This window comes from Lycium barbarum, chromosome 6 (genome assembly GCF_019175385.1).
Source record: "Lycium barbarum isolate Lr01 chromosome 6, ASM1917538v2, whole genome shotgun sequence".
NCBI classification, from domain to species: Eukaryota; Viridiplantae; Streptophyta; class Magnoliopsida; order Solanales; family Solanaceae; genus Lycium; species Lycium barbarum.
Window position 1 is genome coordinate 11,840,926 of NC_083342.1, and position 27,836 is coordinate 11,868,761.

At 38.0% G+C, this 27,836-nt stretch overlaps 1 pseudogene; it reads left to right on the top strand.

Annotated features, from left to right (window-relative positions):
- The first annotated feature begins 6,919 nt into the window (after nucleotides 1-6,919).
- LOC132600788 (putative disease resistance RPP13-like protein 1) lies at nucleotides 6,920-26,416 on the top strand (annotated as a pseudogene).
- Nucleotides 26,417-27,836: the final 1,420 nt, after the last annotated feature.

Here is a 27,836-nt window from a genome sequence, read left to right on the forward strand (position 1 = left end):
AGCCTATTTCGCCAAGTTTCTAAAATCAACTTATTTTGAAAAATATTTTTTTAAAGTGCTTTTAAAAAAATATTTTTTGTGCGAAGCAGTTTGTGTTTGGCCAATTAATTTAAAAAGCACTTTTGAGCAGAAATTAGTGTTGGGCCAAGCTTTTAAAAAGTGCTTTTAAGTGTATTTTTCTCAAAAGTATCTTTCAAAAAATGCTTCTAGGGAAAAGCTAATTTTTTTAGCTTCTGAAATATTGCTTCTGCTACTCCCCAAAAGTACTTATTTTCTCCTAAAAGCTTGGCCAAACACCTCTTTAAAATAAGCACTTTTTGAAAAAAATAAGTACTTTTGGAGAAAAATAAGTTTGGCCAAACAGGCAATTAGATTTTTGCAATAATTTGTACTCGTAAAGTTATATTGTTAAGAATGTTTAGTTCGTAACTTAAACATATTCTAATAAAAGAAAAGAAAACGAAAAAAGTTTTTTTTTAGGTACATAATTCTAATAAGGAAGAGTTAATAAATGAAATTTAATGGATCTCATGTTCTAACTATTAGTAAAATTATTAAATGACTATTTTGTCTATAGTCTTTTAATCAAGGGCAAAATGTTCAATCAACCTTTCTAAGGCCTTTGGTGCTTTTAATTTGATGGATCTCCAACTTATATATGGACGCCAAAGCTAACAACACTCCCATCTCGCTTAAATTTCTTTTTAAATATCCACTTACAGCGGATAGGTTTGCACCCCTTTGGCAATTCAGTCAGAATCCATGTCTTATTGTACGTGTTTTGCACGTGTCCCTCGTAATAGTAAGAACAAGATTTTAAGAATAACATAAATATTATTCCAACGTTTTGTTTGTGTTCTACTATAAAAATTTTAAAAATATTGCAAGTTCTAAAATGATAATTATTTCTAACGAATTAATTGGTTAAAATTCTATACATACAAGAAAAAGACTTGGTTTCCTTGTATTTTGCAAAATTGAATGTTATATAATTCAAATAGAAAAAAGTCAATCAACATTTTACTAAAATATATATCAAATTTTAAAAGTATAAGCTTCTAAAAATAATGAGTATTGATCTCATTTAACTAAATTAACAAAAAAATTGTTTATGGACACAAGAATATTTTGATTCTTGAATATTCTAACTATTTAGAAGAGTGAGTTTCCTCACTTCTTCGTCGTCAGGCGCCACACCTTTTCGTCGTCCGTTTGTGGGCCCAAAAAAATAATTATGGGCCCACATATTTTAAACAACTACTAATATTTTAAAAAAATTGTGGGTCTCATATTAAACACCAACCAGTAATAAAAAAAATAAAGAAAAGAAAAAAAGTGGAACCCACCACATCCAAACTCACGGGAAAAAAAAAAGTGGATCCCATATTAACAAAATCAAGCAATGTTAAAAAAAAAAGTGAATCCCATATTAAAAAACAAACAATGTTAAAAAAAAGTGCTTAGAAAATCAAACAATTAAATCAATAATGATGGATTCATTGTCACATGCGTATCAACCCATTAGAGGGAGCAAATGAAATTATTGTACAGCAACATACTTAAAATACAAAAATGCTTAGAAAATCAAACAATTAAATCAATAATGATGGATTCATTGCCACATGCGTATCAACCCATTAGTGGGAGCAAATGAAATTATTGTACAACAACATACTTTAAAATACTTATATATATATATATATATATATATATATATATATATATATATATATATCCGTTTTCCAATTTTTGAAAAAAAAACAAATTGGGCCCATATAGCCTGATGGATTCATTGCCACATGTGTATCAACCCATTAGAGGGAGCAAATGGAATTATTGTACAACAACATACTTAAAATACAAAAGTGCTTAGAAAATCAAACAATTAAATCAATAATGATGGATTTATTATCACATGCGTATCAACCCATTAGTAGAAGCAAATGAAATTATTGTACAACAACATACTTAAAATACTTTAAAAAAAATATGGTCTCCATATTAAACACCAACCAATATTAAAAAATTCAAAAAAACACCAACCAATTAAGCATTAAAAAAAAACTGTGGTCCTCATATTAAACACCAATCAATATTAAAAAATAAAAAAACACCAACCAATATTTTTTTTTTAAAAAAAAGTAAATAAAGTGGAACCCACCATCTCCAAACTCACGGGAAAAAAAAGGGTGGACTCCATATTAACAAAATCAAGCAATATAAAAAAAAAGTGAATCCCATATTAAAAAAATAAACAATGTCAAAAAAAGAGTGCAGACTTTGTATTCGTAGCAAACACTAATATAATAAAGTTTTAGATACGGAGCACAAACTACAATATTATATTAATCGTGTTTTGAACATAGTATCCCATATTGACAAAATCAAGCAATATAAAAAAAAAGTACAGACTTTGTATTCATAGTAAACACTAATATAATAAAGTTTTAGATACGGAGCACGAACTATAATGTTATATTAATCGTGTTTTGAACATAGTATGTATATATATATATATATATATATATATATATATATATGCATAAAAATAGTGCAAACTAATAATGTCTAAAAAGATGGGCCTCATACTAAACAACACCAAGCAATATAAAAAAATAAAAAAAAAATAAAAAAAACTATATAAAGCATGGGTTTAGACCCATGCTTCGTCGCCGTTATCCCTTAAAAAAAAGTGGGGGGGGGGGGGGGGGGCATACTAAATAACACCGAGCAATAAAAAAAAAAAAGGGAAGAAAAAAAATGGAACTCACCATCTCCAAACTCATGGGAAAAAAAAGTGGACCCCATATTATCAAAATCAAGCAATATAAAAAATTAAAAAAAAGTGAACCCCATATTAAAAAAAATATAATGTTAAAAAAAAAGTGCAGACTTTATATTCATAGTAAACACTAATATAATAAAGTTTTAGATACGGAGTACAAACTGCAATGTTATATTAATTGTGTTTTGAACATAGTATATATATATATATATATATATATATATATATATATATACATATACAAAAAAATAGTGCAAATTAATAATGTCAAAAAAAAAAAAAATGCACCCCCTATTAAAAAATCAAACAATATTCATGTAATTTCCAATGTATCATTAAGTCAATAATGATGATTTCATTACCACGTGCGTGTCAATCCGTGAAATAGCTTTTCTTCAAAAGGTTAAGTAGTCAAACTATACAATTTTTTTTTTTATATTAGCCTGAGATCTAATCTAGATATTAAACTGTTGTATTTGCTATTCCTCCATGTCATTTATTTGTTATGTTTACTAAAATAAATATACTTAAAATATTTATATTTTAAAATAAGATAGAATTTAATTACTTTTTTATTTTTATTCTTACTCTAATAAATGTGAAAATAAATTAATGTCATAAAAAAAAATATATCAAATGCAGATCAAATAATGAATAAGGTAAATTAGTCAAATTATAATTCTAATCGACGTTTTCTTAAAAAACCATGCAAAAGACGACATGACAAGTAAAATGAGCTAAACCGAGAATATTTACTAAAAATAAAAAATACTATTTCTTCGTTTAAATAAAAAATAAATTTCTACTTTGTTTCGTTTTAAACATGTAAAATTAATTTAATAATTTGAATTAGAATTGTCCAAATCAAAATTTGATAAAAAAAATAATTAGTATTTTACACCTTTAAATTAATCAAATTAAAATTGAAAGTATCAACTGATGCTTAAATATTGCTATTGTTTTATCCCAAAGAGAAGAAAATAGTTTCCTTTTAAACAAGTCTTCTCTTTTAAAAAATATTAATAAATTTGCCGATTTTGTGTTCATAGCGAACATTAATATAATAAAATTTTAGATACGGAGCACAAACTACAATGTTATATTAATCGTGTTTTGAACATAATATATATATATATATATATACATACATATATATATATATATATATATATATATATATATATATATATATATATATATATATATATATATATATATTATCACTATTCAAAAACAACTATATACACATAAATGCATTATAATCTAAAGTGTTGGGCCCGTGCGCAGCACGGGCATAGACCGTCTAGTTTTATATTAGAAACTAGTGAAGTTATCCGCGCTTCGCGCGGTCACTAAAAATAATAAAAATTTATGTATTTGTTAATAATTAATTTTGCTTGTAAATCTAGACAAAGAGAAGAATTAAATTATCATGTATATAAATAATCATTTTAACGTCACATTTTTCATTGAAGGGTTTCCCCACAGACCAGAGGGTTAAGACTCTCACCTTCTTTTCAAATCAAAGAAAGAAGAGCCCTTCGATTCGGGCCCTTTCCCACCTCCTTCGTATGAATTTTTTGATCATTTTTCTTTGTTGCGTACTTAACCTGAACCATGTCTATGAGTATAGCAATCCTTTGAATCTTTCCTAATCCGCTTTCTTTTTTTCTTATGCCTTGGGAGCCCAGTCTTTAGGAGAAGCAGCTGCTCACTCGTGACAATGGATGCTAGCGTAATAGTTAAAGGAAAAGGCTATGGTGATAGACCCCAAAGAAGATACCCTTGCTCACACTGTCTACGTCGTCGAAGAGATGGTCTTGGGACCCCATTTCCCACAGTAGACATAAGAATTTTCTTATTCCTATTAGATATGAGATAGCTCTTTATAGCCTCTATGGTAACTTCTCTTAAAAACCTCGGTTGTCACCCCCGAATTAGCAAAAGCAATGTCTCCTTGCATAATATGGATTCCAAACAATGACACTGCCTCAACTCCCTAAATAGGAATAGGGGTAGTTTACAAATGCGGGTAAAAATACAAATCGAATATCGTTCATGATTCTATCGTCTCTTTATAATTCTTTTAACATTCTATATAAAATTTTGTCTGGAAGTATTTGTGGAAAACATTTCAATATAAATATAAACCCATTATAATTGGCTATTTAAACTTCAAAAATAAAAATTGATGAAACATAAGAAAGAGATAACATTGAAAAGTTGCGGGATAGATGACGTCTAATAATTGTTGTTACCTATATAAAGAATGGTGTTACCTTTCATCACGACCATCTTAGCATTTTAAGTTTTAGGTAACTTATATTTGAAAATGAAAAAAGGAAGACAGCAAAGATAAGAAACTAAATACTATATTAGGATTCATGCAACAAAAAAAAAGGTTAAATTGTAATTTTTTAAGAAGAGATTGATTACCCTTAATTTTTATTTATAAGCATATGCATATTAATTCTATAAGCTTTTTTTTTCCCGGTATAAGCTTATTATCACAAATATAATATTTTACTTTGTAGACAGCCTGATTAACATAGTGATATTGGCTTTACAATGTCGCTGAAGTTGTAACCTCTTCATGAATAGTCTTTGTTAAGAGGTCGTCTATATGGCTTAAAAAGTTTGAGCTTCTGAATTTATTTAACCTATATTACAAAGATTAATAATTAAAAAAAAAAGTAAGGCATAAACAACGGATATCCTTAACTTGACCACAATTGACACTCAAAACTTTGAGAATGCACATTTAGACACACCTGAAGTGACACATAAATTTTGAAAGTGTCTGGATGATCATTTTTTAAGCTAGAGTGTTCAACTGACAGTGAAGAAAGTTGAGGATATCTACATGATCTCCGAGAAAATATTCAAATTATAAATAAAATCAAACTTATCTATGCATTCGTAAGTAATCTAAATCAGATTCTTGACCTCATTTGTATTAAACAATGTAGCCAAACAAACTATTCTCCAAAAATTAATCAGGAAGTGCCGCGTTAATAGTTTTTGAAGAAAACTTAATAAGGCGATTTCAGTCGTGACTTATTGGCAAGTGAGTGTTGAACCGCATTCGAAGTTATACCTAATGACCACGCACTATGCTTTTGCGCAATCGTTCTCTTAATAGAAGATTCTACTAATTAGTTTTTGATATTTCTGCAGCTATTCAATATTTCTGCAGCTATTCCCTTTGTATTTCATTGTCATTAATTTAGCAATGGCCGGTGATACTCATGCGTCATGGTGCGAGTATAAATCAATATATATATATCGGACAAAGACGTGATTTATTATGCAAAAACATAAGAATACAATTTTTTTAGCTCTTAAAAAATCAAACCACAAATTGATTAGGAACATATCAGCTTAACATAAATAAATCTCAATGCATGTAAGAGATAATAATTTTACTACCTGAAAATCTAATACCACTTGCAGTAAGTTTAGCTGCTTCACTTACCACGACATCAACTATAAAACTTATAGCATCACTGCTTACACCTGCACCAAAGATCCTAAGCTTCATCAAAAGTTAGGGTTGAGTAGATATCAATATTTTAAATGAATACAAATGAAATATAAACAAAATATTGAATATAAAAACGCATACATAGAGAATGGATGGAGAAAAATGATGAGGCTCAGGAGGATTCAGAACATAGGAAAATGATACTGTGCACTACTTTGGCAAGGGAAAAAGGACGTTACAGGTTTGGTCCATTAAAAAGGTGACTATTGGACTTTTTAACATACCACATAAATATGAATATTTTCTACAATTAGTGTGGTTTAAAGAGCATAATAAAGGAGGTAACGTAAAAAGTTAGATGAGCGTGAATGGCTTGGGAATTGTGAATTTACTAATACTAATTAAGAGTAAAAGCAATGAAAATAAATGGGTGTGAGTTATGGAGATGACTTTTAAAATAACATAATTGAATAAATGATATAAAAAGCCAAAAAAAAAGAGAAAAAAGATAAATAAAATCCTTGGCCATAGAGAGGTGTCACATCACCTTGTCTATGCCTAGCTTGATATTATATATAAATACTTGTAAAACACACATGCCAGCATCCGTCGGTTTTTTTTTTTTTTTTTTTTTAGCAACCACCAAGTAACCTTAGTGGAGGTGTATTTTTTATTAATAAACAGAAATAGAAAAAACAAAACAAAAGGTCTACACAAATTAAAGACAAAGGGCCGACCACATCGGGTCAACCCAACAAACACAAACAAAAAATCAACACAGCAAACCCCATCGGAGATCTACTTCACCACCACCTCATCTGTTAGTTTCTCTTCTTTGGACATACTTAAATCCATCGCCTTGGAGTTGAAACAAACACTTGATGTTACAGGTAATTTTAGCAGTTAAGAAAAATTATTGGATGCGCCGAAACATGATAACTAATCATATGCGATGCTATTAAGATTTATTTTACCAAATATAAATATCTAAATAAAAGAAGCATGCAAAGTTTAAGTTGAGTGATTTTGGCCAAAAATAAATGAAATACTCTTAGTAGAAAGAAAATTTCAAAACGTTGGTTTACGGCATGATCCACCTCTTCTACGCCTTTCTTCCCTGAATATTACTTCCTCCGTTCACTTTTACATTCGAAAGTCAAATTATATGAATTTTGATCAATATTTTAAGATGTATTTTTTGTCATATTAATATGAAAATAATTAAAACTTATAGTATTTCTCATATAATTTTTGAACATCTAAATTTTAATTTTAAAATATTAAATTAATCTAGTTCAACTTGCTCCGGAGATTAGTTCAAATTAATCTTTGTTATGAATCCTAATATTAAGAGTTCATATATCTTTCAAATAAGGAAATATTTAATAGTCAAAACTTAATTAATTTCAAACTATTAAATATTAGAAAAATAATCAATTAACTATTTTTAAATATTAGAAAAACAGTTAATGACAAATTTATCTAGTGTGAAATCTACATTTAAGACAAAATTTATTTAAACAAAGAAAAAAGGAAAGAGATAAACCTTTGATTTTTCCAGCAAATAACAATTGACTACCATCTTGGTCTACTTCATTCGTCGGCAAAGTTCGCTTCTTTCATCTAGTTTTTCGATTTCAACAATTTGAACTGAAAGAAAAAACATGAGAAAGTATCAAAAAAAGAGAACCCATTGCTAATTGTTGATCTTTTGCCATGCACTTACACAATTAGAGCAATTGATGTGAACAAATCATATGATTTATCAAAGAGAAAGCCTAACGGTTATCAATTAAAAGACAAAAAAACATATATAGAATAAGATAGAGCAGCATGATTTAAAGGAAAATAATTGCGAACAGCACGTGAAGCAAATTGACTATAGCAATTCGTTGGCTTTAGCAATCTGTTTGATTTTAGATAGAAAAAAAATAATTTATTTGTTCAAGTATTTTGGGTCTATTATACAAGGTAGTGGGGAGATTGACGATGATATCACACATCGTATTAAGGCAGGGTGGATGAAATGGAGGCTCGCTTCCTTAGTGCTATGTGATAAGAAGGTGCCATCGCAACTTAAGGGCAAATTCTACAAAGTGGTGGTTAGACCGACTATGTTGTATGGGGTGGAGTGTTGGCCAGTTAAGTTCTCTCACGTTCAAAAGATGAAAGTTGCCAAGATGAGAATGTTGAGATGGATGTGTGGACACACCAGGAGTGACAGGATTAGGAATGAGGCTATCCGGGACAAGGTGGGAGTGACCTCGGTGGAAGACAAGATGCAGGAAGTGAGACTGAGATAGTTTGGACATGTGAAGAGGAGAGACACAGATGCCCCAGTGTGGAGGTGTGAGAGGTTGGCCATGGATGGTTTCAGAAGAGGTAGAGGTAGGCCAAAGAAGTTTTAGGGAGAGGTGATTAGACAGGACATGGCGCAGTTGCAGCTTACCGAGGACATGACCTTAGATAGGAGGGTATGGAGGACTCAGATTAGGGTAGAAGGCTAGTAGATAGTATCGTTTATCCTTTCATATTAGTAGTTGCACTATCGCGATATAAGTTCTTGTGCTTTGATTTCGGCTACTATTTGTTATTTTCTGTACTTTGATTATCTTATTTTATTTGTGATAGCTACTGCCCCTTTGCAAACTGCTTCATCATGGCTTAGTTGCTTTCGTTATTTTCATTTTCATATTGCTTTGAATTTCTTGGCCTTATTTGACCTCTTTTTATGCGTTCTATTGAGTCGAGGATCTTTCGGAAATAGCCATCCTACCTTGGTAGGAGTAAGGTCTGCGTACACTCTACCCTCCCCAGACCCCACGTTGTGGGATTCCACTGGGTTGTTGTTGTTGTTGTTGTTGTTGTTGTGTGACGAAGAGAGCTTCTAATAACCTTCCTTGCTACGAAGAAGCCTCATGTTTTCAGTAAATATGCTCCAAAATATTACTTAAATAGAATTGTAGGGATCCTTTTTTATAGAAGGTAAAGTTCTAATCAGAAAGGGCCAAATATACTTCTGTACTATTGGAAAAAGGCTAAATATACCCTTCGTTATACTTTGGGTCCAATTATACCTTTACCGTTATACTATTGGTTCAAATATACCCCTCCTCCGTTAAAGTTGTCCACTATCCTATCCTACATGGCACTGACATTTGATGGGGTGGATGTCACGTGGCATTGCCACCTCATCACCCCTAACCCATTTTACTCCTCTCTCTTCCACCACAAAAATTTTCACCCCTCCACCACTGCCACTAGTAGAAATACTAGCAGGAAAGGGGCCCTAAGTGGGAGAAGAAGGCATGGATTTAAAGGGGAGGGCATTTTTGCCACTTTGGACTGCCTAGTCAGCTTTAGTGGCAATCTGTTCAAAGTAAGAGCATTTGTGGTCCCTTATTTAGACGGCAAGGGTATTTTTGATACCAAAACCAAACAGAGGATAAATGTGAGCTATTTCAAATATTTTGAGGGTATTTTTGGCCCTTTTCCGTTTTTTAAATTTTCTATTAATATGCGTCAAGTTGCAAGAAAGTCTTTGTCTTGAAAAGAGGAAAGAAAAAAATATTGTTTACTTATGCTGCCATCTATGCAAACTAAGACAAACCTAGTTAAAGCAAGATATTGCAAATAACTTTTGCTAACAGTTAGTGTACTCCAATCTTTCTTGTTTGCATATAGATCTAGCACTGAACAGCTGAAGTAAAGCTCTTAGTAAAGACCATTGTAAAATAGAAACATTAATCTTGTCAAAATTCTTAAAATCATTTTGTGGTTACTTGTTTTGCTTTGCAGATTTCAGAAATGGAGATTGGCTTAGCAGTTGGTGGTGCATTTCTCTCTTCAGCTTTGAATGTTCTATTTGATAGGCTTACTCCTAAGGGTGAGGTAAGGAAGATGTTTCAGAAGCATAAGCATGATGTTCGGCTCTTAAAGAAGCTGAGGATGACTTTGCTTGGTCTTCAAGTTGTGCTAACTGATGCAAAGAATAAGCAAGCATCAAATCTATACGTGAGCCAGTGGCTTAATGAGCTTCGAGATGCTGTGGACTCTGCTGAAAACTTAATGGAAGAAGTCAATTATGAAGTTTTACGACTTAAGGTGGAAGGTCAGCATCAAAATCTTGCAGAAACAATAAGCAACTTGCAGGTCAGTGACATCAACTTGGGCTTAAGTGATGATTTTTTTCTTAACATAAAAAAGAAGTTGGAAGACACCATTGAAACGTTGGAAGTGTTGGAAAATCAAATTGGTCGCCTTGGCTTAAAAGAGCATTTTGGTTTGACTAAACAAGTTACTGGAAGAACTTCAACTTCTTTGGTTGATGAATCTGATATCTTTGGTAGGCAAGATGAAATAGAGGAATTGGTTGGTCGTTTATTGTCTGACGATGCAAATGGAAAAAATCCGACTGTTGTTCCTATTGTTGGAATGGGGGGTGTAGGCAAGACAACACTTGCTAAAGCGGTTTACAATGATGAGAAGGTGAAAGACCACTTTGGTTTGAAAGGTTGGATCTGTGTGTTTGAACCATATGATGCTGTCAGAATAACAAAAGGGTTACTTCAAGAAATTGGTTTAATGGTTGGTGCCAAACTTAATTAACTTCAAATCAAATTGAAGGAAAACTTAAAAGCCAAAAAGTTTCTTATTGTTTTAGATGATATCTGGAATGACAACTATGATGATTGGGATGCCTTGAGAAATGTTTTTGTACAAGGAGATACAGGAAGTAAGATCATTGTGACGACACGTAAAGAGAGTGTTGCCTTGATGATGGGTAGTGGGGCAATCAACGTGGGGACTCTGTCTAGTGAAGTCTCTTGGGCTTTATTCAAACGACATTCTTTAGAAAACAGGGATGCTGAAGAACATCCAGAACTTGAAGAGGTTGGAAAACAAATTGCACACAAGTGCAAAGGATTGCCTTTAGCTCTGAAGGCACTTGCTGGTATTTTACGCTCCAAACCATAGGTGGATCAGTGGAGAGACATTTTAAGAAGTGAAATATGGGAGCTGCCAAGTCGTTCGAATGGTACATTACCAGCATTGATGTTGAGCTACAATGATCTTCCTGCTCATTTGAAGCGGTGTTTTGCTTTTTGTGCAATATATCCCAAAGATTATCAATTTTGCAAAGATCAAGTTATTCACCTGTGGATTGCTAATGGTCTTGTACAGAAGTTGCATTTAGGTAACCAATACTTTATAGACTTGAGATCAAGATCATTGTTTGAAAGGGTCCGAGAGTCTACTAAATGGAATTCGAAGGCATTCTTAATGCATGACCTTGTCAATGATTTGGCCCAAATTGCATCTTCAAATCTTTGTATTAGGTTGGAAGATAACGAAGGATCTCATATATCGGAAAAAAATCGACACCTGTCATATTCAATGGAAGATGGTGAATTTGAAAAGTTGAAACCCCTCTACAATTTGGAGCAGCTGAGGACATTGCTTCCAATCAGTTTCAATTCTATATATCATTTTCTCTAAGCAAGAGGGTGCTTCATAACATATTGCCAAGACTAACATCATTAAGGGCATTGTCATTGTCTCGTTATGCGATTGTGGAGTTGCCGAATGTCTTGTTTATTGAATTAAAGCTCCTAAGTTTTTTGGACCTTTCTCAGACAGCGATAAGAAAGTTACCAGATTCCATTTGTGCATTGTATAACTTGGAGATACTTCTCTTGTCTTCTTGTGGGTATCTTGAGGAGTTACCACCGCAAATGGAAAAGTTGATCAACTTGCGTCACCTTGACATTAGCGACACTTCTCGCTTGAAGATTCTGCTACATCCAAGCAAGTTGAAAAGCCTCCATGTGTTATTGGGAGCTAAATTTCTTTTAGGTTGTTGTAGTGGTTCGCGAATCGGTGGTCTAGGTGAACTACATAACTTGTATGGATCTCTATCAATTCTAGAGTTGCAAAATGTGGTTGATAGAAGGGAGGCTCTGAAGGCAAACATGAGGGAAATGGAACATGTTGAAAGGTTATCTTTCAAGTGGAGTGAAAGTATTGCTGACAATTCACAAATTGAAAGAGACATACTTGATGAGCTACACCCACACACAAACATAGAAGAACTCCGAATCACCAGATATAGAGGGACAAAATTTCCAAATTGGCTAGCTGATCATTTGTTTCTTAAGCTGGTGGAATTGTCTCTTAGTAATTGCAAGTACTGTGATTCCTTGCCAGCACTAGGACAGCTTCCTTCTTTGAAATTCCTTGCCATTAGAGAGATGCATCGAATAACAGAGGTGACCGAAGAATTCTATGGTAGTTCGTGTTCCAGAAAGCCATTTAACTCTCTTGAGAAGCTTTAATTTGAAAAGATGCCTGAGTGGAAGCAGTGGCATGTTGGGAACGGAGAGTTCCCTGCACTTCAGGTACTTTCAATTGAAGATTGCCCCAAATTGATCGGGAAGTTGCCTGGAAATCTTTGTTCTCTGACAGGATTGACAATTTCAAAATGTCCTGAACTTAGTTTGGAGACACCTATCCAACTTTCAAATTTGGAAGAGTTTAATGTTTTGGGTTCTCCTAAGGTTGGAGTTCTTTTTTATGACGCTGAACTGTTTACTTCCCAACTTCAGGGAATGAAGCAGATTGTTGCTTTGTCTATTATTGATTGTAACTCTCTTACCTCCTTACCTCTTAGCATTCTGCCGAGTACCTTGAAGAGAATATGGATATCTAGTGGGAAATTGAAATTGGAGACACCACTTAGAAACATATTTCTCGAGGTTTTGGATATAAATGGATGTGAATCTATAGATGATATATCACCTGAATTGGTCCCAAGAGCACGCAATTTTAGTGTAAAGAGTTGCCACAACCTTACTAGGCTTTTTATTCCCACTGGGGCTGAAAGTCTCAATATTTGGTATTGTGAGAATCTTGAAAGACTTTTGGTGGCATGTGGGACTCAGATGACGTCATTGCGTCGTTTGTTTATTAAGAACTGCAAGAAGCTGAAGTGGCTTCCAGAACATATGCAGGAACTCCTTCCATCTCTTAAGGAACTGAAACTGGAAAATTGTCCCGGAATAGAGTCCTTTCCTGAAGGAGGATTGCCCTTCAATTTAGAAGTCCTTCGTATCTGGGATTGCGAGAAACTGGTGAATGGCCAAAAGAAGTGGCGTATACAGAGACTCCCCTATCGCAGAGCGTTAGTAATCGTACATGATGGTAGTGACGCAGAGATTCTTGCTAGTGAGAACTGGGAGTTGCCTTGCTCTATTCGAAGTCTTAGCATACGCAATCTGAAAACATTAAGCAGCTAAGTTCTCTAAAGCCTCACCTCTCTTGAATATCTATCTACTAATAATGTACCTCAAATTCAGTCACTGCTCGAAGAAGGGCTTCCCTCATCCCTTTCTGAGCTAAAATTAATTGGCCATAATGGGCTCCATTCACTACCTATTGAAGGTATTCGGCGCCTCACTTCCCTTCAACGTTTATACATTAACAATTGCCATAATCTCCAATCTATTCCAGAATCAGTGCTGCCCTCCTCCCTCTCTGTGCTGACCATCAGTCATTGCCCTAATCTCCAATCTCTCCCAGTAAAAGGGAGGCCCTCTTCCATCTCTGAACTATCTATTTCCCGTTGCCCATTGCTCAAACAACTCTTAGAATTTGACAAGGGGGATTACTGGACAAAGATTTCTCATGTTCCCACCATAAAAATCAATGGGGAATACCTGTGATGATTAAAACGAATGGCGCTCCGATAGATGTAAGTTATTCTATTTCCGCAGTAGCTTTTTATTTGTGTTTACTTCCCTTCCCTTTGCTTGTTTGTAATTCTTTTCCTTTTTAAAATCTTGTTGAGCAGTGTGGAGCGTCCATTGCTCAAACCACGTCTAGAATTCGAGAAAGGGCATTACTGGCCAAAAATTGCTCATATTTCCACCATAAATATTGATTGTGAATGCCTGTAATGACTAAAACGAATGGCGCTGGGACAGATGTAAGTTATTATTTTTCCCTAGTAGCTTTTTATTTTTGCTTACTTCCCTTTGCTTGCTTGCTAATTCTTTTCCTCTGTTAAATCTTTGAGCTGCATAAAGCATCTATTTCCACTGTGAGGCCAAGGGATCATCTTCAAATGGGGGTGAATTTAATTTTAGATGACAAAAAATGGTGATAAAAAATGAAATCTGGTTTAGGTAGGGTTTGAAATAATTTGCTCCAGAAAGTTGATAACTCAATGTAATGTTATAGATGAATCTGGTTTTAGATGAACTAGTAATCTTTTACCATGCACATATATGTCAGCCGGATGTTTATTGTGTTCAGACATTCATCTCAATAGCAATTCATGTATTCTTGTTATATATCTCGCTCATCATCTTACTTGAAGATTTTTAGTTCATGTATTGCTTGGACTTTCATCTCAACAACAATTCATGTATTCTTTCCATTTGTTAATGAGTTGATCCAACTGTTGTCTCAGTAAGATTGGTCATTTTTACAAATGTTGTCACGGGCCGCCTCCTTCATAGTGTCAGTGGTACAGTAATGGCCCGTGCGGCGCCCGTAGTCCAGGCGGACTACGGGCCAGTCTAATGATAGTCCCAGGACTCATGGCACGATCTTGTGTCCATGGCTTTGGAGGCTTAGCTTCAGCGGTGCCGCTGGGTCGATGTCAAGGCCTTGGCCTTGCCTTGCTAGTATACCCCTGTGGTATGTTTCATATGTTGGGTCTTTGCCTGCACTCACACCAGGGGTTGACTACGGACATGACAGTCCCTCGCCTGGTGCTGAGCGACGCTGGTGCGCGCACAGTCCAATCCTCCGGCTTGACACCGGTCTGGTGCCTGTGCACCTGAGCGGTGCGACACCTGAGTAGGGCAACTCTTGAATCCTTGGCCTGTGTCATGTGTGTCCTTTGTAGTATGCCTATATGAGGATTTGCTAAATGTGGCCCTCACGACATATTTCCGTCTTGCATGGTGCAACGTCGCCCTACGACTGCACCTCTAGGCCAACGGACCCTTGCTCGCTAGGCTGAACCTGAGCCAAGCTCACAAGTCAACACACGAGGCTCTTAGGAGAGGTGTCTCGAGTGTTCAATCGGCACGGAGGGCTTTCTCATTCTCAAGGATAGCCCGCAGGGCATGGTCGGTCCATACGTCAAGCCTCCGGCCCTCGTTGGGCGCCCAACGTCGGCCTGTGGCCGAGCGCCGCCCATAGAGTTGCGTAACTCGTATGGGTACCTAGGATCCATTGGGGATGCCTAGGCAGGCCCTTGAGGTTGGCCCCCAAGGTTGCTCACTTGGTGCGGCTTGATGGTGGCACGCACGGGGGAGGCTGGCTGAGCTGAGACACTTGTACCCCCCTTATATATGCTTTAAAAAGAAAAACCCAAGTTTTAGCACTGGACATGATTCTGCCCGAGAATCACACTTGGCCTTTCTCAATGAACCGAACTCCAAATGAGGCGCCGTTTGTTCCTAACTCTTTCTCTTGACTTCCTTCACTCCTCCATGAAGTTTCATCTCATTCCCATGCTCGTGGAACGAGATATGACCTTAGGGAGTTTTGACACTAACACTGCTCCTTGGCTAAGTCAAGCCCTTAGGTACATGATGTTCAAATGACGCTAAACTTGGTAAGCACATTCAATAACATCGTAGGAAGAGTGTGTTCACCCGAAATCCCAAGATTCCATCCGTGGCTCAGAAATGCTAAGGACTGACACTTAGGCTCGCACGGGGTCGCTCGTGCGTCGATGACCCGTGGGCTCATCTCAGATCCTTGCTAAACTTCCTTGCTACTCTTAGGATATGCAATGGAGCATATCTAAGATGATTGTGGGCTCCCGTCCGTCGGAACCCAAGTTGGTGCACGTCGCCCGCACGACTGACACTGCCTGCGGGGCTGACAGTGCCTGTGGGCTGGCACTGCCTGTGCGACTGACACTGCCTGTGCGACAGACACTGCCTGTGGGCTGGCACTGCCTGTGCGGCTGACACTCGTTTGGCCCGCTCGGGGCGCGCGAGGTTGTGGGCGCCAAGGCACAATGAAGGCAGCCCGTAACATTCTCCCCCACTCAAGCTAGGCATCGTCCTCGATGCCTCATAACGCCAACGACAACCCGGAGTTTGACCCCTCGGGGTTTTACATCGCGGCCCCAGATCCTGTGGGTTCGCAACCCATGTGTGTTCTTCTTGAAAATGGAGTCGTGCCCGTGCACTGCTCCCCTAAGTTTCTCCCAAGCGTGCCTCTGCACTTCACTTCCCGGTGTTCACTTGGAAAGCGCCTCCGCGCTTGCACCCTCTGGTGGCTAACTTCGCGGTGACCTCGTTGTCAACCACGCCATGATCCTCACAGCAACTGATGCATCCTCTGGTGGCCTAACTTTGAGTGATGGCACTCTGGCTAGCCACATGATGATTGTAGCAAAATGGCAAATCTGTTTTGGAAGTCTGCTTCCGACTTGGTAGTTTACATCTGAGACCTTTTCCCGACTAAGGCACTTCATTTACAGCTAGTGGATGTACTGCTCCCTTTGTATCTTTAGCCCGGTTTAGGATTGGCACACCCTGATGTGGCACATGCAACCCCCACTATGTATAGTGCGGTCTCTTTGCTTTGCTTGTGGAAGATTTTTCTCCAATTGGAAATGCATGGACCCAATGCTGTCGGAATGGGCGAATACTCCCCCACATGGGTGGCGGCAGTATTGAAATGCTGATGCCGAGGTTCCAAGATGTCCTCATCTCTTAGTGACACACTAGCGATGGAGCCCTTGGCGAGCAATGGCGCTCTAGGCGAGTGATGGCCGAGCCCTTGGCGGGCGATGGCCGGGCCCTTGGCGGGCGATGCAGCTCTCGGTGGGTGATGACTGAGCCCTTGGCGAGCAATGGCGCTCTAGGCGAGCGATGGCCGAGCCCTTGGCAGGCGATAGCTGAGCCCTTGGCGGGCGATGCAGCTCTCGGCGGATGATGGTTGAGCCTTTTGGTGAGCAATGGCGCTCTAGGCTAGCGATGGTCGAGCCCTTGGCGGGCGATGCAGCTCTCGGCGGATGATGGCTACACCCTTGGCGGGCGGTAGCTGAGCCCTTGGCGGGCGATGCGTGATGACGACCTGTTGGCCGATGATGTGATGACGGCATGTTGGCCGATAACCTGCTGACCATATATCTGCTGATGACCTGCTGACCATATGTCTGCTAATAATCTGATGACTCATATTCGCGTCCCTTGGTGTGGCACCAATATCGTGATGATAGCCTGATGGCTATTGTGGGCATCCCTTGGTGTGGCGCTCTCGCCAACCATGCTGTTAGGGATCCCTTTTCTCTTGTGGGCAACTCACCTTGTTGGGTGTATAAGCAAGGTCAAGTACCGGTATCATGACTCGGAGTGACTTGCAATTTGAGCCAATGTCCTGGTGGACAAGTTGTGACTGACATAACGCCTTGCTTATTCCCTGGCATTGGTGGCTGCTTGGAGCTCAACTCTAAACCAATCTGCATATAATATGGCCTCTGGAAAGACCATGCTGCACCATGGCATCTTCGGCAACTCATATGTTTGGTACCATGTGGCACTGAGAAGAACTCTTGGAACGTACCCCTGGTGAGTACTTGATTTTTCTCTGCTCGAGGGGAGATAGCTTCATACATACGTGACCATAGGTCTTTGTTCTCAAATTGTTCCTCCTATGCTTGATGCCCGATTCTCCAGTTCGGTATCCCTTGGTTATCCTTTGGATAGATCACATTCTCCAACTTGAAGCTTAGCTATTCCCCACTCTTATGTTGGTCAATGATCTTTGCCTCCTCACCTTGGTGATTCGGCATGATAAAAAGCCTAACCCACGCATCGTGGATCGGTGACCTTTCGCAATGTCTCCCGCCATACGATCAGCCTGATTTTGGTGTTGTTCCGTGTGTCGGTTTAACAACACAATGTGCGACATGTGCCTCCCCACGTTCAGTGGTTCGGCTCTTTAATGACATTGCCTCCCTACGCGGTGGTTCGGCTTTTTCCTGATTCTGCCTCCCCATTTAACTGGTTTGGCATTCCATTACAAATGTGGTGGATGGTTCCACATGCTAATTATGACATACGAACTCCCCGCAAAGAAGCCTGCTCACAGGTCCTTCCTTACGTTGTCGCGGCTCATGGGCGCGCCCCGCTCTAGCTCGGTATCACCCAATGTCTAGAGCTCAAAGTTGGAGATTGCTCTCCCTCCATGATGATAGTTATGATGATAGGTATGATGGTAGATTATTGGCAAAAACTCGCCTCCCGTAACACGTAGCCCTGATGATCACAAGCTGGAGCTTGCCCCTTGCTTTGGGCTTATAAGCCCACTGAATGTAGACATGGCTGTTGAGGGACTCGCCTTCTATTACTTGCGACCTTTATGATGGCTAGGCGTCTAAGGTAGTAATTCCCGCAATTGTGTGCCCTCAGGAAATGCTTGTGGTCCACCCTTCATCGAGGACACTCGAAAAGGTGCAGCTGTTATGTACATGGACAAGAGACCTTGACTGGGCAAGTTTTTGATGCACTCACCGTCTCTACCTGATGTTTTAGCGAGTCCATGATTCGCTGAATAAAGCTGCTAACCAATTGCCAACAGAGTTTTTATGACGCTGACGGATGTGGACGCATCCCCAGCAGCATAACCCAATGGTGCTACCTGCTGACCAGATGCTATTGACACCTAATTTTGGCTCGACGTGCTTAAAATTAACGTTTTGGGGGGCCCTGATTCGTTAAAGAGCACGAAATACATTTTTACATATTTTTACATTTTTTCAACAATTTATTGATGATTATCCTTATTTTAGGAATTTTCTCAATTTATTGTCATTTTTCAAGAATCATTATTTTGCACATGTACAGCGTAATACTACCATTTTTTGTGCAATTAATAATTGTTTCTTAATTTTATAGCGATACCTTTTCATATCTTACACATTAATATTTATATTTTATACTTACATTATTATATATACATGTATTAATTAACTATATTTTAGTACAGCTCGACAGTGCAGGGAAAAGCGGAGCAACTAATTTTTTAAATGCAGAGCAAAATTCAATCAAATCAAGATCTCGTCACTTTTTTTAAAAGTGGACATTTTGAAGTGATGGGTTAGGTTTTGATTAGTTAAAAGAAATAAGGGGACAAAGGGGTATGGCTCTATATATTTTTTATTTTTTTTGGATTTTATGTTATAAAAGAAGGGGAGGGGTTTAATTTTATTGGGATCCAACACATATTTGCACAGCACACACAAGCACATAGCAGATCTTCTTTTTTCTCTCCCCAAAACCCTAAACATTTTCTTTCTCCCCCACTTTTCTCTTAGCCGTCGCCCCTCCACGCCGGAGCTTTGAGCTCCGGTGAACTCCGACGCACCCAAAAACAGCCCTCTTCCCCGCCACTTCTCTCCCCACTTCGTCTTCTTCCCTCTCTCCCAAACACACCCCAACATCTCAACCACACCACGCCACCACCCCTTTATCTTCCTCACCATACCTCAACCAGCAGCCGGGAATACCACCACCACGACTCTACTGCTTCCTTTTACCCTTTTCCGTTCGTCTTCGTCGCTGCTCCGGCGAGGAGCTCCTAGCTCCGGTGAATCGGAGCAGCCAGCAACTATGACGCCCCTCTCCCCTACCCCTTTCTTTTTACTTTTTTTTTCTGTTGTTTCCAGGAACTCGGGCGACACCATTGGTTGCTCCAAGTGCTTTCAAATCTGGCCAGAGGAATTTGAACCTCGGCACATTCTTTTTCTTTATCTATTTTCTCCATAGCTGGTCAAATTTTGTGTTTGTGGCGTTGCTATGGTGACGTCGTGGAAGCAACGCCAGTGACCAGCCGCCAACGATGCCCCTCTGTTGTTTCTTCTTCTTCGCTGCTCACTCCTTTTCCCTCTTCCCCTTTCATTTTTTTTGTTTTTGTTGTTGCTTTGTTGCAGAAACCATCCAAATACTTGGAACCACACTTTGGTATTCAATTTATTTATTAGTGGTGATAAAAAATTGTTTCAAATGGTTGTGTCTTTAGCGTTGTATGTTGTTCACTATTTCCTCTTCGTATGAGATGTTTTGATTGACGCATATATGCTTCCTGGTAAACTTTGTTTCTGTTGATATTTTAAGCATGCTAGCTGCTAGGCATTATTTCTTGTTGCCTTCTCATTGCTCCAATATTTTTATTACTATTCGGGTCTACTTCACTGTTTCTAATTATTTGGACTGATTTTACACATTTTATATTATTTTTTACAAATATTATTGTTGGTTCTGTGCCCGAAAAATACTTTTGATGGCCAATTGTACCGTTACATTTTTTGTCAAATTTATTTAAATTCATTTGGGCGAATACTAAACCCAAATGGCCGATGAAGAAATTTCCGTCGATTTCCAAGGCCTTCCATGTATAAAGACGAGTTTTTATTTTAAGTTTATTCATTATTTCTTTAATTCATCTGATAGTTATTTATTCTCTTACTAACATTTTTATTAAGTCTCATGCAGGTATCCGGAGTTACTTTTTGAAGATGACGCTTAAAAGAAGTTCAAATAGCTTCTTAAATTCTCTGTTTATATATTTTTTTTTACATTCTTAAATTATACAAGCATAAAACATAGTGAAACTTTACTTTTTTAGGGTGCAGGTTGGTGGTATTCATTTATGATCTGCTTAGGTGATTTAAATTTTATGTGTTTAGACAAATTAATATTAGGCAGTTATTATTTTCGTAGCTAATATTCTTATAGTTATCATGTTTCGCTAGAGTTTTAATTCAATAGCTTAGCACACTTAAGTAAATAAATAGGGTGATTTGCCTCAATATTTAGGCTTTAGAATGTACTCTCATAATTAATTGATTAGGCGTACATACTTATCTAGTTAAATTAGTTAACTCACCTTGAGTGCAAAATAATTTCATGTCCATTCCTTATACCCTTTTCACATACCCAAGCTTCTAAGTTGCACATAACTTCTTTTTTTAAATAATTATTATATCACATATGTATAAAATACATATTGCATGATTATTTATGTGAATAGTCATATTAGTTATTCTTTAGTCTAAATTCTATTAATTTTTGTAAATAATAATCAAGCCTTTTTACACATCCCTCGTATAGTTAAATTGGTCCAGCCGGGAACCACATTTGTGGATTCTGAAAGATGCCTAACACCTTCCCTTCGGAATAATTTGAACCCTTACCTAGAATCTCACTTATTTTCGTAGACCATGTTAAGCTGCATATATCAATAATTTATAGGTACCCTAGTATACCTTAAATGCTAGGTGGCGACTCTATACATAATTAACTATTTCAGAGCTCCATAAGTTGTGCTTTGTTTAGCCTTGGTAAAAATAAGGTGCAACAGATGCGTCTCAATGGAATCCCTCTGAAATTAGTGCTCATTGTGTGAAAGCCATCCTTGAAGGTACGTCGATGAAATTCGGATGCTTCAATATGAAATCACCTTATGTAACCGATGGCGGAAACAACGGTTGTGGCATGACATGATTTTGAAAAATGTGGTTCATGGTTGATGAAGAAAATTTTAACGGAAACTGAATACAACCAATCTCCTCTAGTCAGTGGCATCTAGTTCGCTGACTTGATTGCATTAAGAACATCGCTTCCTGCCTTGATAGGAACTCTGCACTGACATTCAATAATGCACTAATGATATGATCTTTGTGCTCTGATACCAACTGTCATGGGCCGCCTCCTTCATAGTGTCAGTGGTACACTAACGGCCCGTACGGCGCCCGTAGTCCAGGAGGACTACGGGCCAGCCTAATGATAGTCCCAGGACTTATGGCACGATCTTGTGTCCATGGCTTTGGAGGCTTAGCTTCAGCGGTGCCGTTGGGTCGATGTCAAGGCCTTGGCCTTGCCTTGCTAGTATGCCCCTGTGGCATGTTTCATATGTTGGGTCTTTGCCTGCACTCACACCTGGGGTTGGCTACGGACATGACAGTCCCTCAGGCTTGACACCGGTCTGGTGCCTGTGCACCTGAGCGGTGCGACACCTGAGTAGGGCAACTCTTGAATCCTTGGCCTGTGTCATGTGTGTCCTTTGTAGTATGCCTATATGAGGCTTTGCTAAATGTGGTCCTCGCGACATACTTCCGTCTTGCATGGTGCAACGTCGCCCTACGACTGCACCTCTAAGTCAACAGACCCTTGCTCGCTAGGCTGAACCTGAGCCAAGCTCACAAGTCAACACACGAGGCTCTTAGGAGAGGTGCCTCGAGTGTTCAATCGGCACGAAGGGCTTTCTCATTCTCAAGGATAGCCCGCAGGGCATGGTCGGTCCATACGTCAAGCCTCCGGCCCTCGTTGGGCGCCCAACGTCGGCCTGTGGCCGAGCGCGGCCCATAGAGTTGCGTAACTCGTATGGGTACCTAGGATCCATTGGGGATGCCTAGGCAGGCCCTTGAGGTTGGCCCCCAAGGTTGCTCACTTGGTGCGGCTTGATGGTGGCACGCACGGGGGAGGCTAGCTGAGCTGAGACACCTGTACCCCCCTTATATATGCTTTAAAAAGAAAAGCCCAAGTTTTAGCACTGGACATGATTCTGCCCGAGAATCACACTTGGCCTTTCTCAATGATCCGAACTCCAAATGAGGCGCCGTTTGTTCCTAACTCTTTCTCTTGACTTCCTTCACTCCTCCATGAAGTTTCATCTCATTCCCATGCTCGTGGAACGAGATATGGCCTTAGGGAGCTTTGACACTAACACTGCTCCTTGGCTAAGTCAAGCCCTTAGGTACATGATGTTCAAATGACGCTAAACTTGGTAAGCACATTCAATAACATCCTAGGAAGGGTGTGTTCACCCGAAATCGCAAGATTCCATCCGTGGCTTGGAAACGCTCGGGACTGACACTTAGGCTCGCACGGGGTCGCTCGTGCGTCGATGACCCGTGGGCTCATCTCAGATCCTTGCTAAACTTCCTTGCTACTCTTAGGATATGCAATGGAGCATATCTAAGATGATTGTGGGCTCCCGTCCGTCGGAACCCATGTTGGTGCACGTCGCCCGCACGGCTGACACTGCCTGCGGGGCTGACACTGCCTGTGCGACTGACACTGCCTGTGGGCTGGCACTGCCTGTGCGGCTGACACTCGTTTGGCCCGCTCGGGGCGCGCGAGGTTGCGGGCGCCAAGGCACAATGAAGGCAGCCCGTAACAGTAAGTGTAGTCTTTCCAAAATGATAGCAAAACATGAGTCCCTTTTCAGCATCATGTGATGCTAATTTCTTCTGTTGTTTTGCATTTCCGGCTTTGCTTTTAGCTTAAGCCTGGAATGAATATTAACCTTGTCATCTGGAATATGATAAGCATAAAAAGACATGTTTTACTCCTCGTGATACGTGGATATACAGTACAATGCAAATTTACATCACCCAGAGCTTAGTCCTTTTCAGTTATTATCTTCTAAAGGACGACAGTTTTCTTTTTAAGTTTTGCATGTATGTTATAAACTTATATCTCTAGAATGGTTTTATGGCAAACTAACAAACTACTTTTCTTTGTCAGGAACTTGACAACAATATGATCGGTCATTTTGCTCTATTTTTAGAATGATCCGCCAACAAATACGATGTCATTTCCTTGTGGGAGGTTCTTTCTGTTAGTAGCTGAAGTTTGCAACTAGAAGATATCATCGCCAATAAAGGCATTCCCTAATCCCTCTATGTTCTGGTAATCATTAATTGCTCTGTCTATCTCTGGTAATCACACAAGACAGGTGAGGACTGGCCTAAGATTTCTAGTTCCCATCTAGAAGGATCGGGGCTGAACTCATCTAAAGATGAAGTTCATGCTGCTAGAAAAAACACTTACTCTTTAGAGATAACCTGCCAGTTATTTTTGAAAATTTCTCCTTGCTTGTCTATTAACTCGTTTCAGTTCGTTGATCCATTATCACTGCAGGAGTTGTTTAATCAATTTGCGGAATGCTCGGAAAAATGAAATCTCTATTTCACAGTAAGGTAACTTTTGCCTATTCCCTGTAAGAAGACTACATAAAGCCTGGAAATCAAAAAATTAGAAGGAAGATTTTCAAACACAGCTCTTTTTCATTTAGCAGATTTATTTGTTGATCTTCAACTTTCTAACAACATGGCATTTGATAGGTAAATACTGATGGTTGATCAATGTTGTGATTTTCCGAATCTCTAGAGTATAGTTGAATGGATATTAGTTGTCACTTTTCAAACTCCATTTTTCTGATTGTAGTTGTTTTCTTTTTCTTTTCCTTTTTTGAGTCAGCCTCATATGGCAGCTTGGAACTTGAAAATCAGCATTGATTTGCATCAGAGATTTATTTAAGGTTAAGCAACAAAATAGATGTATTGTGATGACATTAATATTATGCTAGATGTTGAAAAATTGAGAAGCATTCAGTTCTTGATTAATCTTTAAACTGGCAGCTTGGTTCCCTTGACATCGCGTTCTTCCTAGCTTATTCAGCATTAAAAGTTGCTTCTGAGCATGAATGATGCTCTGCCTGATGTAAGTTAGTCTTCTTCAGTAGCTTTTCCTTTTCAATACTTCTCTTTGCTGGCTTGTTAATTCTTCTTCTTTATCAAATATTCTTGAGCAGTGTGGAGCGTCTATTGTCACTGTATGAAGTCGAGGAATTGTCTTCAGATCGGGATGTATTTAATTTTAGATGACCCAAAAAAAAAGTTGATAAAATATTTATATTCGCTTTCGAACACTGTAACATGAAATCTCATATAGGTAGGAATTGAAATAATATTCTCCACAAAATTGTTGGCTTAATGTAATATTGATGAACTAGTAATCTTTTACCATGCCCATATATGTGAGCCGGATGTTTATTGCCTTAGGAACTTCATCTCAACAGCAATTCATGTATTCTTGTTATCCATCTCATCACATTGTTTGACCGAACGGGTAATATTCTGCAAGAAGTTTCTCAAATTGATCAGTAGTTTTTTGTACCCTTCTCAAGTTATATCAAATCATGATTTTTTCCTTGGTTAACACCCATGCTTTAAGTTTAATTCCCTATAGAAAGATGCAAATTTGGTGGGATGTCAGAAAAATTTTTCTCTCCGCTGTTGTTGACGTTCAATTTCTTTCTGGAACATGAAGTATGTTTAATAGCAAAACGTAAAATTACTTACATAGAAATCTTTTACCATGCATATATGCAGATGTCAGCCGAATATGAATAGTCTTTTGAAACATGATTAACTCTTAATTGAAGATTTTTCAGTTCAAGTATTGCTTGAAGTTTCATCTCAACGGCAATTCATGTTATTCTTGTTGTTTCCCTTTTTCCAGTGAGTTGAGGAAGGCGAAGGTGGCTTAGAGTAATGCACATGTTAACTCTTGAGCTTTGATATTTCTACTGACAGAGTTCAAAGGTACACGAGACAGAAAGTTTGTTTCCTCAAAATTTAACATCTCAAAGCATTAGCCAATATTAATGTTGTTGTATGATTATTTGATCTCAACTTAATCATCTTTTCTTTCTTTGTCAGGCTTTAGGTAACAATTTGTAAGTTATTCCAGCTTTTACCTCAGTTGGTTAATGGAAAGTTGTGCCGAAATTCTATTGAATACAATCACCTCAATTGTGATCTTTTAGCAGTGTGTAAGTGAAGAAAGGTACTTATATTTTCTCTGGAATTTGACAGTACTGCTTTCCTTTCTTCTATAGCAAGTTAAGATCTTTTCTATTTTCTTCTATTTTATCAGGAATTCAACAACAATACCTGGTTCGATTGATCAGTTTCTCTGCTCTATTTTGAGAATGATTTGGCAATGACACAATGGCATTTCGTCGTGGAAGATTCTTTCAGTTTATAGCTGAAGTTTGCTGCCAGAACCTATGCAAGAACTCCTTCCATATCTCGAAGGAATTCGAGGCATTTGATACTCAAAAAAGAATCCTTTCCAGAATAAAAGTAGCTATATGTATTATTATTCGAGTAAAGTAAAGCAGTTCTAGACTTCCTAGTGTTCTACCGAGTAAATGGTTTAATATAGATAACCTTACACAAATTGCATAGAAGAAAATGACCTTACAATGATCTCTAGCATTTTATTTTCGAATTCCTATAAAAATAAAAATCTGTTTTAAGACAATTTATTTGATAGAGCTACATATGCTAAAATATCCTAGATTTTCTTTGAGACCAGACAACAAAAGAATAAAGTATGTATATCGATGATCTGGAATGAAATCATTTTCCCCGCCAACTTTAATTAAAATGGCAAACTCCCCCCTACATATTAGACGATATACGCTAATATTACTGCTATTACCCTATTATGCGATAACATTTTCTTTTATTTTCAAGGTTCATTTCCTAAACTTATAGTGAGGTATTATAAACAAAAAGATTAAAATTACTAGAAGGAAAAGGAGAAGGAATAGAAGTGTCAAATTAAAGCTTGTAGGAAATCTTTTCACTTGATCTGTTAGGATCGAGAACCCGGGTAATGCGGAATTTAGCCAAATAACGTTATAATGACAATAACAAAGACAATAGTAAGTTGAGAACAGCGGCAAGCAAAGAAAATAAATGAAGCACAAATTTAACGTGGTTGGGTCAGTGTGACCTACGTCCACAAGCGTAGAGGAGCAATTTCACTATATCAACAAGAGTACAATAGAGAGTACAAAATTAGAGTAAATACTCTAATTACCCCAAAAAGTATCCCAAGAGAATAACCTCATAGGCTTATGCCTATATCAAAATGAAGGTCATATTACAAATCTCCACCTTGGTCTAATTTTGAGTGATATAGTAATTTTGCTCCACTATCTCCGCTAATGCCCATATGGGCTAAATCATCCTTCATAAAAGGCAATCCTGGAAGAGGCTTTGCAAACATGTTGGCAGGATTGTCTCTGGTGTTGACTTTCTGAACAGAGACCTTTCCTTCAGCAATAGTTTCTCGGATGAAGTGATACTTGATATCTATATGCTTCATCCTCTCATGATACATCTGATCTTTAGTCAAGTGAATGACACTTTGACTATCACAAAAAATGGTAATACCACCTTGGTATAAGCTGAGTTCACCAAATAGACCCTTCAACCATAAGGCTTCTTTGATCGCCTCAGTCACTGCCATATATTCTGCTTCAGTAGTAGATAAAGCTACTACATGTTGTAATGTAGCTTTTCAACTAATAGCGCAACCACCAATGCAAAATACATAACCTATTAGTGATCTTCTTTTATCAAGATCACCTGCATAATCTGAGTCTACAAAACCAACCAAAGAGTTAGTATTTCTCCCAAACTCTAAACATACGTTTAAAGTACCTCACAAGTATCTGAGAATCCATTTCACAGCCTGCTAATATGATTTACCCGGGCAAGCCATATACCGGCTTACCTGACTTACGGCTTGTGAAATTTCTGGACGTGTACACACCATTGCATACATAATACTGCCGACTGCACTAGAATATGGTATTTGTGCCATATACCTCTCTTCTTCCTTTGACTGCGGTGATATAGCAGTTGATAACTTAAAATGAGCAGCAAGAGGA